At 43.3% G+C, this 19,717-nt stretch overlaps 1 protein-coding gene and 1 non-coding gene across 13 annotated transcripts in view; both read right to left on the bottom strand.

Annotated features, from left to right (window-relative positions):
• The window catches only part of RALGPS1 (Ral GEF with PH domain and SH3 binding motif 1), a 294,614-nt gene that overhangs the window by 257,717 nt on the left and 17,180 nt on the right, over positions 1–19,717 (bottom strand). For 11 of the 12 annotated variants that reach the window (XM_072777971.1, XM_072777977.1, XM_072777976.1 and 8 more), the window contains one exon: positions 11,154–11,232. The exons of the other annotated variant lie outside the window; for it this stretch is intronic. The gene's annotated coding sequence lies outside the window, so the exon portion shown is untranslated. Of the gene's footprint in view, positions 1–11,153; positions 11,233–19,717 lie in introns of those variants that run through there. 12 annotated transcript variants of the gene reach the window in all.
• On the bottom strand, positions 6,360–6,466 carry LOC140607591 (U6 spliceosomal RNA). Its single transcript, XR_012009559.1, has one exon. It is a non-coding gene; the product is annotated as a U6 spliceosomal RNA (small nuclear RNA).

Raw genomic sequence — 19,717 nt, 5'->3', positions numbered from 1 at the left:
CTGACTTCCCTTCTCCAAATCTTGTTGAAATGAAAAGACAAGAATAATAAGAAATCTGTTGCAGTGTTGAAATACAGGGAAGGATGACATCACCAAACCAAAGATTCAGAATTCCTAGAAGATTTGAAGCAAATGGAACTGGACTGAGGAGAAGCTCTGAATGTTAGACATCTGGCCACAAAATCAACGGTCTCTTCTGTCCAAACAATAGACAGCTAGAAAACTCAGCAGCCTGAGAGTCTACTAACCAAACATTACCTAGAAATAAACTTGACATGTACAGAAATCATTTGAAGCAAATTATGATATTTTCCTAACAAAAGAGAAGACAAATCAAAGGAGAGACGTCTCACTACTCTGAGCAAAGAGACAATATTGTAAAGACATCAATTCTCCCCAAATGATCTATAAATAAAATACAAGGTCACTCTAAATCCTAAGGGGATTCAATTTGGAATTCAACAAATTGATTTAAAATTTCATCTGGAAGAATAATTTTTAAAAGCTAAGAAGTTTTGAAAAAAAATAAGTCTGATGAAAAGTGACCTGTTCTGCCAGAAAGCCACAGATGAGGAGAAACGGTCGAGAGATGAACGGATTAGCAGGACAGTACACATTCCAGAACATAGGGTCAAGTACATGTGAGACTTAATACCTAGTCAAGATGGCATTGCAAATAGCAGGGAAGGATGAATCATGTAATAAATGTTGATGAAACAATTTACTATGCACTTAAGCAGGGGAGGGAGGATTTGTTTAAAATTTTTATCTAATAACTTAAGAAAAACAAATGAACACAGGGAAAAAGAGAGCGAGGCAAACCAAGAAATAGACTTTTAACTAGAGAGAACACATGGATGGTCACAGGGCAGGGGGAAATGGGGTAGGGGGAGATTGGTGAAATAGGTGGTGATGGGGATTAAGGACAGCACCTGGGGCGAGGAATGGGTATTTTTTGTTTTTGTTTTTGTTTTTTTAATTTTTATTTATTTATGATAGGCACACAGTGAGAGAGAGAGGCAGAGACAGGCAGAGGGAGAAGCAGGCTCCACGCACCAGGAGCCCGACGTGGGATTCGATCCGGGGTCTCCAGGATCGCGCCCTGGGCCAAAGGCAGGCGCCAAACCGCTGCGCCACCCAGGGATCCCCCGCTGCGCCACCCAGGGATCCTGAGGAATGGGTTTTTTATGTAAGTGCTGAATCACTAAATTGTACACCTGAAATTAGTATTATACTGTATGTTAACAAACTGGAATTTAGGAATTTAGAGGCACTTGGGTGGCTCAGTTGGTGAGAGTCTGCCTTCAGTTCAGGTCATCATCCCAGGGTCCTGGCATCGAGCCCCATGTCAGCCTGCTTCTCCCTCTCCCTCTGCCTGCTTATGCACTCTTGCACTCTCTCTCCCTCTCTGTTACAAATACATAAATAAAATCTTAAAAAAAAAAAACAAATCAGAATTCAAATTAAAACTTTTAAAAAAATAAAAAATACAAATAAAAAATATTACCCAGTATCATATATAAGAATAAAACTTTGATAGATTTAATCAAACATAAAATCCCCCATAAAAATACGCTAATACGAGGAAATTACGAGGAAAATTATGAGGAAAATTACGAAGGAAAAATACGAGGAAACGCTAATCATTATTTTTTAAATAAGTGTGAGGTGAAGAATTCCTCTCTAGGATGATACAAAAGCCAGAAAAATAAAAGAAACCACTGGCAGATTTAGCTACATTAAAAATTAAAGCTCTGGGAGTACCTGGGTGGCTCAGTTGGTTGGGTGTCTGCCTTTGGCTCAGGTCATGATCCTGGAGTCCCAGGATTGAACCTCCCTGCTTAGCAGGGAGCCTGCTTCTCCCTCTGCCCCTTACCCTACTCATGCATGCTCGCACTCTCTCTCTCTTAAATAAGTTAAAAAAAAAAAAACTTAAAAATGTATAAGAAAGGACATCATGAAAAAAGATGTAAGAACATCAAAACACTGGGGAGAGAGTATTTGAAATGTCACATGAGAAAGGATGAAGTAAGATCCTTAGTATGGAAAGAACTCCCCCAAGAGTGTAGGTCAACGTTCAGCTGGAGAGCTGCCTGGGCCAGGGGCCTGTCCTCTAAGCCCCAGCTCATCACCTGCAAAGAGAGACGCACCTTTCTCATGGGCATGAGGACCACATGGGATGCTGTTTGCGAGGGACTTCACCCAGAGTCTGAGCAAAGCAAGGAAAATCATCAGACAGGCAACACTAGAGTATAATCCAGTAAGGTCACTGGCTGCAACCACCACCTTCAAAGAAGGGAAGAAAATTCTAGAAAACCTCACCAGTCTGTTTCAGTACCGGCAGTTGGAATACATCAATTCAAGGGGACCCAAGGCAGTGGGTTAAAACAACCAGATAGATCAATATCTATGGGCAGAGAAAGTGTCCACCGACTCAGGACACAGCCACCACCCTTAGTAATTCATTCGGCAAGTATTTACTGACAGTATGTGTCAGGTACCATTCTAGGTGCTGCACGTAGAGCAGTGGAGAAAAAGCTGGATGTCCCTCAGTAGTTCTAGGGGAGGCAGCAGACAATAAATAAAGCATGCAGTGAAAGATACAGAGTGTCAGGGAGAGGAAAAAGGTAAAACAGGGCTAGGTGCTAGGCAGAGGGGGAAAAACAGATCACGATCTTAAACAGGCGAGTCTGACAAGTGCTGAGAAAGTGACATCTGGACATGTTTTCTGACATTTACACACTCCTGTGGACACACACATACAAGTAAGATGCACACTCCACTATTAATGTCTTAAAAGTCTACTGCACTTTCACTTTCTACTTTTTGTACACATCAGGATTGTTCAATTTATTTTAAAATAAATGATAGGGATCCCTGGGTGGCGCAGCAGTTTGGCACCTGCCTTTGGCCCAGGGCGTGATCCTGGAGACCCGGGATCGAATCCCACGTCAGGCTCCTGGTGCATGGAGCCTGCATGAAGCCTGCTTCTCCCTCTGCCTATGTCTCTGCCTCTCTCTCTCTCTCTCTGTGTGACTATCATAAATTAAAAAAAAAAAGGATAAAATATTTTAAAATAAATGATAAAATAATGCTGTGAGCAACACAGCATTTGGGGAGAAAACTGAAAGTGAACTTGCACAGACCAGCTCTTGGAGATGGCTCACAGCCAGGTATTTCAGACATAGGAGGGCAGAGTCCGGTGCTTGGTGCTTTGGCTCCACCTGGTGGCCACTTCCAAACATGTCAAGGAAAAAAGAGGCAAGGGGCACAACTGTACAAAATCCCACCTGTCCTGTAGACAGGGTAGAAGGAAAATGGGCAGCACAAATACAGTTTGACTTGTTGGGCTACCAGGGTCATGGTGGGATTTATTTAGCTTGGATTGGATTGTCAACCCCAGTGCCATAATGCTTCATTCATTTATGTGTAACTGCAAGAGAACAGTCCTATGGGACCGCCAAATGTTCTCGAGGGACAGAAGTGGAGAGGTGGGTTGGGTAGCACAGATCCATAAAACCAGGCCATCTGCACATGTGTCCCCAAGAAAGTTGGGGAATCCATAGTGATAACTTCAGGTCACTCGGTCTGTGGAAGAAGAGGAGAGGTCTTCCCGGTGGGAGGGTCTAAGGGACAAGGTCTCAAGAGTCTGGCAGGGATGAGCGGCCACATACCTGCCCTCAATGATTAACCACTAAGTGAGCATGCACACAGACCACTAAGCTACTGCCTCTTCACCAAAGCCCAGAAGAGACAGAGATAACCGCCAAGTGACGGGGAGGTGACACTGATCACACTGAGGACTCTGCCTGGGAAACCTGCCCCTTCGCCGTGCTTCTGGTCCTCAGTCTATGGAGGGTCCTTCCTCTGTGTGCCCTCCACTTAGCCTGCCACAACACCTGTCACCCTGACAGGGAATTGTGCTTTCCCTGGGCATCTCCCCGCTCGACCACAAGGTCTGTCAGGTGAGTCACAGCTATCTCATTCACCACCAGAGATGGCACCTCCAAGTCCAATGTGCCAGATCTGAATGCAGCTCTGCCACCAACCACCTACATGACAGCAGGCAAGCACCTCTCTAAGCTTCAATTCTCCCTCTGTGTCTACCTCACGTGGCTATTGGGAGCACTACCAGCACCAGCCCACTCAGGAGCACTGGTGGGTGCCAGGCACTCGTCCCAGGGCTCCAGAAGTATTAAGGCCTTGAGCTGAGGTGTCCCTTATCTCTGTGGGATAAGTATTGTTACAGCACCCAGCACACAAAGTTCTCAACTCCCAGCACAGTACCCAGTGGTCAGCTGTGTTCTCAATAAAAATGGATGAACTATTCCCCCAGCCTACCGTGAAAAGGGGCAAGATCAAAAGAAGACTGCAATACTTAAGCCACCCCAATAGCACCCCCAGCCACCTGGTTCTGCTGTCCCCCAAAAGGCTCAAGGACTGCACAAAAGGACTTCAAGGAGAGAAGGCCCCCCCGGTAGGCACAAGCACCCCTGCAGCATGGGGGCAGGGGGTGGTGTGGGGAGAGGAGGAAGGGGAAGTGGTATGAATGCTTGGGGTTGATACTTGAGGTGGGGGGGTGGAGGGACAGAAACTCTGGGCTCAGGCTCAGCTCAGGCAGGACCCAGGTAGACGCTACCTCCTGGGAGTAGCCTCAATTAAAAGCAGATAAGACTTGCCTTAACAATCCCTTCCAGGCTCCCATCTGAATGTTGCATCTTATCCTTGCTGTCCCTGCTTTCGGTGTGCTTCCTCACTCGATTCCTTCCTCGTGCCTCCCACTCTCAAGTGGTCAGGGCTTGGTCCCCACAGGGGAAGCAAAGAAGGGGCTCAGAGGTACCAAACCCTCAAGAACCATAGGCCCTGCCTGTAGAGGAAAAGGCTCTGTGTGGAGTGTGTGCAGTCCCTTTGCCAGCCCCTTGGAAGTGGCTCCCAGTCAAGAAAGGAGAAATATATAGACAAGAACTGCTGCCAAAATGTTTCTGGAGCTCACCAGTGGCTCTGCCTATCCTGCAGTCTCTCATAGCCAGGTGTAAACAGGGGCCATGAAAGCATCCTCCCCCTTCCTCCTCTCCTGGTTCCTTCCTGCTCTGTTCTTACCTTAGATTTTACTTCCTCCAGGAACCCTTCTGTGACCCCCTCTGTTATGTCTTTCTCCTACAGGCTTTGATAACACCCACACTTCTCTTCCACGGCATTTGTCACAGTTGTCCTGAATCATGTCCTGAGAGCAACACTCAGCTGCCTCTCCAAGACATCCAGTAGGAGGATCATGCGAGCTGCGTCAGGAGCCAGCCCGTGGCTTCCATGGCTCACAAACCCAGAGGTTCCTGAGCAACCTTTGTCCTGTTGTCTATGTCTACCTTCCAGAATAAAATGTTCAAAAGTCAGAAGGTGTCAGATGTTACAACTGATGGCCTGGGTGAACCTGCATCCTACAGAAAGGAAAACTCAGGTCTCCTTGCTTAAGCAGTGATGTATAAAGACAATCTCAAAAGAAACATGTGGAAAAAAAAAAAAAAAAAAAAGAAGTGACAGGGGGCACCTGGGTGGCTCAGCGGCTGAGCATCTGCCTTTGGTTCAGTGTGTGATCCCGAGGTCATGGGATCGAGTCCCACATCGGGCTCCCCACAGAGAACCTGCTTCTCCCTCCGCCTATGTGCCTCTCTCTCTGTGTCTTTCATGAATAAATAAAATCTTTTTAGAGGAAGAAACAAACAAGTGACAGAAAGGAAGGTACAGTTACACATAGAAAACCCAAAAGACTCCACCCCAAGATTGCTAGAACTCATACAGCAATTCGGCAGTGTGGCAGGATACAAAATCAATGCCCAGAAATCAGTGACATTTCTATACACTAACAATGAGACTGAAGAAAGAGAAATTAAGGAGTCAATCCCATTTATAAGTGCACCCAAAAGCATAAGATACCTAGGAATAAACCTAACCAAAGAGGTAAAGGATCTATACCCTAAAAACTACAGAACACTTCTGAAAGGAATTGAGGAAGACACAAAGAGATGGAAAAATATTCCATGCTCATGGATTGGAAGAATTAACATTGTGAAAATGTCAATGCTGTGCAGACCAATTTACACATTTAATGCAATCCCTATCAAAATACCATGGACTAGGGAAGCCCTTGTGGCCTAACGGTTTAGCGCTGCCTTCAGCCCGGGGTGTGATCCTGGAGACCTGGAATCGAGTCCCACGTCAGTCTCCCTGCACGGAGCCTGCTTCTCTTTCTACCTGTGTCTCTGCCTCTCTCTCCCTCTCTCTCCCTCTCTCTCTCTCTCTTTCTCTGTGTGTGTCTGTCATGAATAAATAAATAAAATCTTTTTCTTTTTTTTTTTTTTTTTTTAAATATGGAACGCTTCACGAATTTGCGTGTCATCCTTGTGCAGGGGCCATGCTAATCTTCTCTGTATCGTTCCAATTTTAGTATATGTGCTGCCGAAGCGAGCACAAATAAATAAAATCTTAAAAAAAAATACCATGGACTTTCTTCACAGAGTTGGAACAATTCTTTTTAAATTGTACTTTATTGGACTTCCTGCTAAAACTACAAAAGCAACAGATCCCTGTTGTTAGAAGTCAAACCCAGGCAGCCCAGGTGGCTCAGCGGTTTAGCGCCGCCTTCAGCCCAGGGCGTGATCCTGGAGACCCAGGATCAAGTCCCACATCAGGCTCCCTGCATGGAGCCTGCTTCTCCCTCTGCCTGTGTTTCTGCCTCTCTCTCTCTCTCTCTCTCTCTCCTCTCTGTGTATTCTAATGAATAAATAAAATATTTTTTAAAAAGTCAAACCCAATACGATGTACAAATAAAAGCCATCAACACACCCTCTCCCGACCACCCTCCTGGTTCTAGCCACCAAAGGTAATCACAGCGAGCAGCAAGGTGTATTCCTGAGCCTTTCTGCCAAGCAACATAAATACACATAACTAAGTGGGACTCACACCAGAACCCAAAGTCATACCATCAAGGGCCTGCGGAGCCCAGGCAGATCATGTCACTGGTGAAGCTGCAGGAATAACAAGATAAGGACACACAGGGCCTGCAACTAAGTACACCACTTAGAGCTTTCCATTTTGAACACTTGTAAAGCACTGAACTGGCTGTACAAAGCAACCAAGAGGGAGACTAGAGAGTGCTCCTTGGGCTGGGTGGCAGAGTTGATGAAAGTTCAGATTCTGGAGGCCTAGTCACATTGTGGGCCCAGCATGTATTGGCTGGGTGACCACAAGAAAGTTATTTAGTCTCTCTGTGCTTCAATTTCCTCCTCTGAAAATAGGTAAATGGATAGTACCAACCTTATGACTTCATTGTGAAAAGAGAGTCAATTCACTGTGTAAAGCACTGTGCCCAGCACACAGTGTTAAGTGCCACCATGGGCCACCAGTTTGCAACACCTGCTAGAGACATTATTATGCAATTTATCTTTGAAACCTACAACAGGTTGTGGCCTTCTCCCGGGTCAAAAGAGAGAAAGCTGGCTCCTTTGTAATCACTGCCTAATCTATCGCTGATAGGTGCTTCCATTCCTCCCACCTTTTTGTCAATACAAACAGTGGTGCAGAAAACAGCTTTGTATTGATTTTTGCATTGGTGCTTTATTCCTGCAGGACAGGCTCCTAGAAGTGCACTGATGAGTTTCCTGATTAGGGATATTTTAATTTTTACCAGATATTTTCAGATTATGTTCCCCCAAAAGTTAGGACAATTTATACTCCCACCAGCAATGTAAGAGGACCAACTTCCCCATTTACTGTACGGCTGGTTTTATCAATCTTTGTAACTTTTTGCCAATTAAAAAGGTAAAAAAGAAAACTTGTTTTAATTTACATTCTGCTAGTGATTATCTTCTGAGGCAGAGATCTCAATTTCTTTCTTTCCTCCTTTCTCCTTTTGCATGAGAACTCCTATTTTTAGCTAAGCACACCCTATGTTTCCTTGAAGCTCAGTGTGGCTAAGCTCTACTCAATGAGGTGTAAATACTAGTGCTGTGTGAGACTTTTGAGAAGTGTCTGGATGGGAAAGGGTATACCCCCTTCCCCCCCTCTGTCTCCTGGAATGCAGATGTGATGACTGGACCTCAAGCAGACATCTTGAATCAGGAGGCAATCTGCCATGGATGGAAGAGCAGCAAGATATAAGGAACCTGGGTCTGAGATGACTCTGATTCCACTGTACCAGTCCTAGACTGTCCACCTCTTTACTTTTTCATGAGATGAAAACATATAAACCTTTCTTGTGTAAGCCATTGTTATGCAGGGGTTGTCTACTATACATAACCAAATCTAGTCCTAATATATCTTCTGATCCCCAAAAGTCAAAACTGGACACTTTTCCTTCCAGAACACAAGTGAACGACCATGCCTCTATGTTTCATTTGCTCTGTTTATTTGAGTGACCACTTATTTCCCTACTCTCTCCTCCCTTCTCACAAAGCCTTAGGTTTTGCAAGGGTAGTTTAGAATTTTTATGTTCAGCCTATTATGTTTTTCCATACAGCAGTCCCTCTCTATCGTCAGTAACTTAGCACAATAAAAAGCACCTCAGAACAGCAATAGCCACTGAGATTAAACCACATGCGCTGACAGGTACACTACTCCCCACTGCTTCCTGCACTCTTGCCCAGCCTCATCATCTCAGCCCTGCTCTCACCATCCTTCCACTGGAGAACTCTACCGCACATTTTCTCAGCTACACACCTGAAGACATACTGTATGACTTATGCCTTCATGTGTCTGAAATGCCTTTCTTTTGCAATAACCTATGAGTGGCATCTTGGCTGCATATACAGAGGACCATGGCCCCTCTCCCTTGAACAGTCTGCAGGTACGGGTCCACTGCCTTCCTGCCTCCAGGGTCACATATGGGAAGCCCAATAAGATTCTAATTCTCTTTCCTTTGAGAACCTCCTTTCTTCTTACAAAATTTTAAGATTTTTCTCTTTCTTCTTGGAGTCTAAGAATTTTACAAGAAAACAGAGGTAAGTGTTGGCTTTAGTGTGAACTGGATGAATCCACTGAATTTGAACAATCATGTTTTTCTTCAGTTCACTGAAATTTCCCTCTACTGTTTCTATCACAGTTGTAATAGAATCTCAGATTCTATTACATCTGAGCAATTCTGCCCAGATGTCCCATGAACAGCAAGTAGGCAGCCATAGCCTACTCTCCTGAAATCCAGTTCTTTTTTTTGTAGTCTTTTTTCTTTTAATTTTTTAAGTTTATTTATTTATTCTTAAGTAATCTCTACATCCAGCATGAGGCTCAAACTCACGATTAATTCTGAGATCAACAGTCAAGTGTTCTTCCGCCTGAGCTAGCCAGATACCTCATCCTGAAAGCCAGTTCTCATCAGACCCAAAAGCACAGACTAAAGAGGAGCTCCATTTCTAGAACAAGATTGACTGAGAGCCCAATCTCAGTTCTGCCACTAATTGTTGTGCAATGTCAGGGAAATCACTTTCTCTGAGTCTGTTCTGTCATACACTCCTACCTCTATACCAGGAGTTGTCTCCAGCATCCTCCTTAGGGGAATTAATCCCACCAGTGGGTAAGCTTCAGGGAAGGTGTTTTGTCTAAGCACTATATGAATTACTTGTCTTGTAGTTAATTATGCAACATCAAAGAAGACTGAATCCCTGGTAGGAAAGCATCAGAGACTTTACTTTCTGCCTCTTTTGTGACACTGGGTTGACAGAAGGGTAAGGCTACTAGAAGAATCTGAAATATTGTAATATTTCAGCTTTTACCACTGTTGTGACTGCTCCTACCTGAACAGAATCTCTGAGGATTCTTTCAGGCAAACACTCTCTGCCTCTCCCCCTTTTATTCTTTTCCATTATCTCAAGACCTGAGGACCATGGCTACAAAGAGGATAGACGCTGAGAGCCATAAGAGAATCCAAGTTGGTTTCAGTCTAATAACAATTATTGAGCACCTACTGTGTATAAGGTACTAAGCAAGGCACTGCCCAGGATACAATAATGAGCAAGAAACAACCCCTGCCTTAGAAGAGCTTAAAGTCTAGTCAAGGAGTTAAGGTAGGTGGTACAGGGTACACCCCAAAAACAAGACGCAATGCAGAATGTAGCCAGGGCCACGAGGAAGCTAAAACATGTGTCACAAGGGTTTAAAAGGAAGGAGAGCAGGGCCGTTGGGTGGCTCAGTCAGTTAAGTAGACGTCTGCCTTTGGCTCAGGTCATGATCTCAGGTGGGACCAAGCCCCACGTCAGGCTCTGCACTGAAGGGAGCCTACTTCTCCCTCTCTCTGCCCCTCCTCGAACTTGGCTCTTGCACAGGTGCGCACTCTAACAACTAAATAAATCTTTTTAAAAATAAATAAAATAATAAAATAAAATAAAATAAAATAAAATAAAATAAAATAAAATAAAATAAAATAAGAGCTCCAGCAGCTGGGGAGTGCAGAAAAACCTTCTCAGAAGAGGTCCCAGGTAGGAGGGGCACAATCTCAGGGAGCAAGAATGGGGGTAGGCAGTGGAAGTGGGTGGCAGGAGGTGCCCTGTAGAATGAAGTATCTTGAAGACAATGACCGCATCTTACTTGTCTTCCTATGCCTTCAGTCTTCTTCCCACGGCCAAGCACCTGGCACAAGAGCTGGCCTTTCTGTTGAAGGGAGGGTCTGAGGCAAGGACAGCCAAAAGTGGTAGGTACTGAACTGGAAAGAGAGGACAGTGGTCTGGGGGAGGGACAGGGACCTGGCTGAGGCTGAGAGAAAGGAGGTCATCCCAGCTCTTAGGGAGTCAGATATAGAACCTCTTTCTTCTGACCAGTGGAAGCAAAGGGGTGACAGCACAACAGGGCAGCAACAAGAGGTTTTGCACAAGGAGGTGGAGGAAGAAAGGGAAGACCTTTCACATAAGACCAACAGAGAAAACCTCAGAATTTAAACTGGCAAAGGAACCCCTAAAACACTCTCTGCACACATGGCTTCCTGAGCATGCCTCATGCCCTGAAAGCTACCCAGTAGCTCCTCAGCCCTGCAGATACCATTTAACAGTCAAGTTTCTCTGGCTGCACCACCACCCAGACCACCCCGTACCTGCATGCACCAGTCAGTGGCTGCACATCACGGCCCTATGCTCATGCAAGCACATCTTGCTCAGGTCCATAAGCCAACTTACCAGGAATACATGACGGGCTTCATAATCCCAGGTCAATAGGATATACCATCCCAGCACGTCTCTTTGCACACAGTAGCCACTGTAAAAGTAGGAAGAATAACTCCATTTACATCAGTGCTTCAATATGGTAAGATTTGTTTTTCAAAGCAAGGTCAGACCCAACTTTAGCACTGTAAGATCTGAGTTCAATCTGTTCTTTGAAATGTCAAATATTTTTCTCACAGACCAATATCTGATATCACCATTAGCCTACCAGATAGCAATGCCTGTCCTAAGTGGATCAAAATCAACTTAAACTTCTTCGGTCACTATTCTTCTTTCCCAGAATGCTTTAGATACATGCTGTGGTAAGCCCGTGAGGGTCTGCCTGAGGAATCAACCCCAGAGAAAGCACTGACTCCATAGGGAAATGCATTCTGGCAGTCCCAAAGTAGAAGCCGTGGCATCAGGCACTATCCAGCAGGAAAGGAACTCAGGCGTGCCCAGAAACAAACACCCCTACGCTCGGAGCACACCAGGGAGGGAGCACCTGACATTCCCTGGCTTGGAGGCAGCCTCTCAAAGACCTGCTGACACAGATAAGCATCCTGCACAGGGTGCCTGCAAAGGCCCCACCCCCACCCCCACCCCATGTCGCGGGTTTCGCTCCTTCAAAGCACCCTTTCTCCCCACACCTCCACATCTAACTACACACCCCAGTGGGCGGCTGCATCACCTCCTTCACTGAAGAAAGTTGACTTCAACTCTCTCAGATCCCTCCCTTTATCTAAATGTTTCTCCATCTTCTCCTGGTCCTCTGCTCCCATCTCTGAGAAAGAGGCAGCTGCCAACTGCTGACCTGGGCTTGGGGCTTGGCACCCCCTCCCTGGCAACCCCAATCTCTTCCATTCTCTTGGTTCTACCCTCTACCTGAGAACACCTGTAGTTCTCCCCAGTCTTCAAAAGAGCTCTGACCCTTGAACTCCAGGCTGCTTTCCATCAAATACTCCGACTCCCTTAGTTCTGCACCAACTCACTACTACCCACTTGGTAACACTCCACCTAACTAGTGGGGCTGCTCCTTCCCAGGCCACCAAGACCTCCCAATTTGCTTTGGCTAGTAGCCTCAGGCAGCCCCACCTCTTGATAGCTTTTTTAAAAATATTTTATGTAAATTCAATTTGCCAACAAATAGTCTAACACCCAGCGCTCATCCCATCAAGTGCCCTCCTTAGTGCCCGTCACCTGGTTACCCCATCCCCCCACCCACCTCCCCTTCTGCAACCCTTTGTCTGTTTCCCAGAGTTAAGAATCTCTCGTGGTTTGTCTTCCTCTCTAATTTGTCCTCACTCAGTTTCCCTCCTTTCCCTTACATAGTCTCTTTCACTATTCCTTATATGCCAAATGAGTGAAACCATATGATAATTATCTTTCTCCAATTGACTTATTTCACTCTTACTAGCTTTAAACATGGTTCACTAGTCCCTTTTTCTGGAAACTCGGCTCTCAGCCCCTAATAAGGACTGTGTGGCTCTGTCCCTCCCATCCCCTTAGCCTCTCTGGCCTCCTCTATCGGCTCCTTTCTTCTGATAGCCCCTTGCTTTTGTCCTTTCACCTTTCAGAGCTTCCCTGCAGCCCCTGCCCCTGGAGGCCTGGCCTGCTTCCCTCTCTAGCTTCACCAGCACCTCGTGTGTCTCACACTTTATGCTCCAGCCACAAGGAAACCAACCCAAACACAGAACACCCACTGAACTGCCTGAGGCTCACCCACTCACCCACTTGCTTCCCACAGCCAGCCTCTGCTCAGGCTACCCCCTTGTTAAGACCCTGAACCACAGCTCACCAAACTTTTTGATCCTTCAGTACCAACAATTGAGAAATATTAAGCCAACAGTTCTAACATACATACATTTATTTGTAAATTAAATATACATTCTCATGTACCAATGTGTTACATACATTATAAAACAAATACAAACGATCAAAGTAATAAAGATGAAATAAGTTACAATAATTATATTATTCATCAACTATATAATAAAACTTTCATTCTTATTATTGCAGTTTTAATAAGAGTACGTGATTGATATGCTTCCTTTCTTCAGTGATCTAAATACACTTTTTACAGGGGCACATGCCTGGCTGTCAGTAAAGCATGCGACTTGATCTCAGGGTTATGAGTTCAAGCTCCATACTGGGCATGGACCCTACTTAAATATGCTTTTTACAGATGTGTAACATATGTACAGAAAAGTGCACACAATATAAGTGTACAGGTCAAAGAATTCTCAGAGTGAATACATCCATGTGACCAGCACCCACCCAGATGGAGACAGAACATCATCGCCAGCACACCCCAGAAACCCACTGCACTCCCTTCTACCACTACCTGCCCCCCAAGTGTAGCCACTATTATGATTTCTAACAGCATAGATTAGTTCTGTTTAAACTTTATATGAATGGGATCATATAGTATGTAATCTTTGTGTCTGAATGAAACTGTATCTGTGAAATTCATCCTGATTTTTCATCAAATTGTTATTAACTCTTACTGACTACAGCTGTCCACTGTGAGAGTTTACCAACTGTATTTGTCCATTCTACAGCTGATAGACACTAGGATTGTCCATTTGGGCTGGTACAGATGGTGTTCTAAATATTCTTGAGCATGCCATTTGCTACACATCTGTATGCCTTTCAGTAGAGTGGATACCTTGGAGTAGACTTGCTAGGTCATAAGGTAGGTAAGTAGATGTTCAGCTTCAGTAGATGATACAGTTTTCCAAAGTGGCTAACACAATATACACTCCCACCAGCAGGGCATGGGAGTTCTGGCTGCTATATATCCTCCTAGCACTTAATATGGTTTTGCCTTTATTTTTCATTTTGAACCATCCTGGTGGATAAGATATCACCAAGTATTACAATTTCTTTCCAGATGAGCAGAGTGAAATTAAGAGCCTCTCTCAAGCTCACAAACCTAAGGGAAGTCCAAGCAGGACCCCCATCTTTGGACTTCATAAAGTGTACTGTTGCCACTTGCAGAAAAACACGGTTTCCAACGTCAACACCATAGCAAGAGGCTACAGCGCTAATAAAAGAACATACTTGTGGACTATGCCCATGAACTATGCCCATCCTAACACTCAACTCATGACAGGAAAAAAAAGCATAAAAAATTCTATCAATCCAACTCTGAGAAAGACACATAGAAAAAGACACATATGGGATCCCTGGGTGGTGCAGCGGTTTGGCGTCTGCCTTTGGCCCAGGGCGCGATCCTGGAGACCCGGGATCGAATCCCACATCGGGCTCCTGGCGCATGGAGCCTGCTTCTCCCTCTGCCTGTGTCTCTGCGCCTCTCTCTCTCTTTGTGACTATCATAAATAAATAAAAATTAAAAAGAAAAAGATTATTTAAAAAAAAAAAAAAGAAAAAGACACATATATACCCCAAGTATTTATAATAAGATGACAGCTGATAAGAATAAAATCTTGCCAACAACATGGATTGACCTAGAGGGTATTATTACACTAAGTGAAATAAGGCAAAGAGAGAAAGACAAATACCATATGATTTCACTTACATACAGAATCTTAAAAAACAAAACAAAAAACAGACTCTTAAATACACAGAACAAACTGGTAGTTGCCAGAGCAAAGGTGGGGATGGAGGTATGGGTGAAAGAAGTGAAGGGGATTAAGAGGTTCAAACTTTCAGTTATAAGATAAATAAGTCAACACCAAAATAAAAGCATTTGTACAGCAAAGGAAACCATCAACAAAACAAAAATCAAACCTAGTGAATGAGAGAAGATATTTGCAAATGACATATCCAATAAGAGGTTAATATCCAAATATATAAAGAACTTATACAGGGACTCCTGGGTGGCTCAGTGGTTGAGCATCTGTCTTTGGCTCCAAGGCATGATCTGGGAGTCATGGGATTGAGTCCCACATCAGGCTCCCCACAGAAATCCTGATTCTCCCTCTGCCTATGTCTCTGCCTCTCTCTGCGTCCCTCATGAGTAAATAAATAATTTTTTAAAATTATTTTAAAAAAGAGCCTATACAACTCAATACCAAAATAATCTGATTTAAAAATGAGCAGGTGGTATCTCATTGTGGTTTTGATTTGTATTTCCCTGATGGCAAGTGATGCGGAACATCTTCTTATGTGCTTATTGGCCATGTCTATGTCTTCCTCTGTGAGATTTCTGTTCATGTCTTTTGCCCACTTCAGGATTGGATTGTTTGTTTCTTTGCTGTTGAGTTTAATAAGTTCTTTATAGATCTTGGATACTAGTCCTTTATCTGATATGTCATTTGCAAATATCTTCTCCCATTCTGTAGGTTGCCTTTTAGTTTTGTTGACTGTATCCTTTGCTGTGCAAAAGCTTCTTATCTTGATGAAGTCCCAATAGTTCATTTTTGCTTTTGTTTCTCTTGCCGTCATGGATGTATCTTGCAAGAAGTTACTGTGGCCAAGTTCAAAAAGGGTGTTGCCTGTGTTCTCCTCTAGGATTTTGATGGAATCTTGTCTCACATTAAGATCTTTCATCCATTTTGAGTTTATCTTTGTGTATGGTATAAGAGAATGGTCTAGTTTCATTCTTCTGCATGTGGATGTCCAATTTTCCCAGCACCATTTATTGAAGAGATACCACCTCACACCAGTGACAATGGGGAAAATTAACAAGGCAGGAAACAACAAATGTTGGAGAGGATGTGGAGAAAGGGGGAACCCTCTTGCACTGTTGGTGGGAATGTGAACTGGTGCAGCCACTATGGAAAACTGTGTGGAGGTTCCTCAAAGAGTTAAAAATAGATCTGCCCTACGACCCAGCAATTGCACTGATGGGGATTTACCCCAAAGATACAGATGCAGTGAAACGCTGGGACACCTGCACCCCGATGTTTATAGCAGCAATGTCCACAATAGCCAAACTGTGGAAGGAGCCTCAGTGTCCATTGAGATGAATGGATAAAGAAGATGTGGTTTATTTATACAAGAGAATATTACTCAGCCATTAGAAATGACAAATATTCACCATTTGCTTCGACATGGATGGAACTGGAGGATATTATGCTGAGCGAAGTAAGTCAATTGGAGAAGGACAAACATTATATGGTCTCGTTCATTTGAGGAATATAAAAAATAGTGAAAGGGAATAAAGGGGAAAGGAGAAAAATGAGTGGGAAATATCAGAAAGGGAGACAGAACATGAGAGACTCCTAACTCTGGGAAACGAACAAGGGGTGGTAGAAAGGGAGGTGGGCGGGGGGTGGGGGTCACTGGGTGATGGGCACTGAGGGGGACACTTGATGGGATGAGCTCTGGGTGTTATTCTATATGTTGGCAAACACCAATAAAAAATAAAAAATTAAAATTAAAAAATAAAAAAATTAAAAAAAAGAGCAGGGGATCTGAATAAATATCTTTTTAAAGAAAATATACAAATGGCCAACAGACACATGAAAAGATGCTCAACATCACTAATCATCAGGGAAATGCAAATCAAAACCACAATGAGATACCACCTCACGCCACTCAGAAGAATGGCTAGTATCAAAAAGGAGATAACAAGTGTTGGTGAGGGATGCCTGGGTGGCTCAGTGGTTGAGCATCTGCCTTCAGCTCAGGGTAGGATCCCAGGATCCTGGAATCAAGTTCCACATCGAGCTCCCTGTAGGGAGCCTGCTTCTCCCTCTAACTATGTCTCTGCCTCTCTCTCTGTGTCTCTCATGAATAAATAAATAATATCTTAAAAAAAAATATTGGTGAGGATGTGGAGAAAAGGGAACCCCTGGGCACTGCTGATGAGAATGTAAATTGGTGCACCACTGTGGAAAATAGTATGGAGGTTCCTTGAACAATTAAAACTAGAAATACCATATCATCCAATAATTCCATTACTGGGTATTTACCCAAAGAAAATAAAAACACTAATTGAAAAAGATATATAACCCGTATATTTGTTGCAGCATTATTTACAACAGCCAAGATATGGAAGCAGCCCAAGTGTCCACTGATAGATGAATGGACAAAGAAAATATGGCATACATATATACACAATGGAATTTTATTCATCCATAAAAAAGAATGGTATCTTGCCATCTGTGATAACATGGATGGACCTAAAGGGTATCATGCGAAGTGAAATTAAATAGAAAAAGACAAATACAATATGATTTTGCTTACATGTAGGGAACCAAAAAAAAACAAAACAAATCAGATTTTTTAAAATATTTTATCTATTCATTCATGAGAGACAGAGAGAGAAAGGCAGAGACACAGGCAGAGGGAGAAGCAGGCTCCATGCAGGGAGCCCAACGTGGGACTCGATCCAGGGTCTCCAGGATCACACCCTGGGCCGAAGGCAGCACTAAACCGCTGAGCCACCCAGGCTGCCCAACAAATCAGATTCTTAAACAGAAAACTGATGGTTGCCAGGAGGGAAGTAGGTGGGTGACAAGCAAAACAGATAAAGGGGATTAAGAGGTACAAAGTATTGCTCCAGTATTAAATAAGTCACGGAGATGAAAAGTACAGCATAGGGAATACAGTTAATAGTATTGTAATATCACTGCATTTTGACAGGTAGTAATTATATTTATTACGATGAGCACTGGGTAACGTACAGAATTGTCAAACCATTAACCACTATGTTGTACACCTAAAACTAATATAACATTGTCAACAATGTTAAAAAAAAAAAAAAGCAAAAAAAGAGAGATGATGGATGCTTTTTAATTTTGGTCTCTCTTTATTTTCTTACTTTCCTACAATTAACATTTAATAATAAGGAAAAGGATTATTTTTTTAAGTGAGACATAAGTTACATACCATAAAAATGGACCCTTTAGAACTCAACAGGCTTTAGCGTACTTGCTAAGTTGTACACTCATCCCCACTATCTAACTCCAGAACATTTTCATCCCAAAAGAAATCCTGTACCCATTAGCACTCACTCCTATACCCCCATTTCCCTGGCAGCCACTAATCTACTTTCTGTCTCTATGCTTCTTCTAGACATTTCATAAAAACAGAATCAGGTGGTCTTCTGTGTCTGGTTTCTTTAGAATGTTTCAAGTTTCATCCATATTGTAGTATGAATCAGTACTTCATTCTTTTTTTATAGCTAAAGAATACTCCATTGTATGGATGTACACATTTTGTTTATGCATTCATTAACTGATGGATATTTGAGTTGTTCCATTTTTGGCTAGCATAAATAACACTGCTACTGCTATGAAAATGCCTGTACAAGTTTTAGTGTAAGCATCTATTTTCAGTTCTCTTGGGTACACACCTAGCAACGGAATTATTAAGTCACAAGGTAACTTCATGTTTAATTTTTTGAGAAACTGCCAAATCATTTTCCAAAGAACCTGTACCATTTTACATTTCCACCAGTGATATGCCCTCCTACAGAATAAAGGTGCCGGGGCACCTGGGTGGTTCTCAGTTAAAAAGCTGCCTTCAGCTTGGCCCATGATCCTGGGATCAAGCCCTGCATTGGGCTCCCTGCTCAGCAGTGAGTCTGTTTCTCCCTCTCCCTTTGCCCCTCCCTACTGCTCATGCTCACTTTCTCTCAAATAAATAAATAAAATCTTTAAAAAAAAATGAAGGTGCCAAGCAAATCTCCCCAGGGCAGTTCAAAAAGATGAAGCCCAGAGGAATCCCAACAAAAGTGGCCCCAGGTATAATGTATATCTGCATAGCATTTCACTAGCTAGAAAACACATGTCCAGGCAGACTGGAGGGCACAGAGCTTGCTTTCAAATTTTTATCGCTCATATTTGTATAGTTCTTTAGAGGACAGAGTGTACTCATGTGCATGATCTCTGGTTTAAGCAGGAATGCCTGCTTTTTCTGTTAACTACGGTTGCATGTTTTATCTTTTCTCAATGATTATTTCATTTGTATTATACTTTATAATCATAATCACAACAATTACTTTGAAATCATTTTATGCTTGAATGGTCCTACTCTCACTGTCAATCCTTTCTTTCTCGACCTTGCCCATGGATGGTCTTTTATTTTAATTCATCTCTCAGTGACAGGAGCATGCCTTCCAATGATTTTTTTTCCCCAGAATGATGCATGGATGTAGTAAAATCTACACACAAAGTATGTTCTTGCACAACTGAAAAGAATTTCTGTTACCATGAAATGGGAACTTAAACTGGGTTGGAATAAAATTCTTTGGTTACATTTTTCCCTCAGAACTCAATGGGCACTGCCCCACTGCCCTCTGGCACCTATCGTGTAGATAAGTTTGAGCCTAGCTAATTTTTTTTCTTTGATTTCCTCTTCTTTCTGCCGGGATGCTAATAATACCCTCCCCTTATTCTTGAAATTAAAAAAATATTTCACCTGGATATTTCAAGTGTTAACTAATTTTTGCTAATTTTGCCTGGTTCGACATGAACCTTTATAATTTACAGAATCGGTCCTTCTTCCATTCAGAATAATTGAGGCTTCCTTCTAGGCCGTTTGCTCTGGTCTCCAATCTGGTCCATTATCCACATCTGGGGTCTCCTCTGTTGCTTTCTTATCCCTTCTGAGAGCACCAGGTTGTC

Source organism: Canis lupus, chromosome 16 (genome assembly GCF_048164855.1).
Source record: "Canis lupus baileyi chromosome 16, mCanLup2.hap1, whole genome shotgun sequence".
Lineage (NCBI taxonomy): Eukaryota > Metazoa > Chordata > Mammalia > Carnivora > Canidae > Canis > Canis lupus.
Note: the sequence above shows the minus strand (reverse complement) of the source record. Positions and strands in the feature narration are given on the sequence as shown.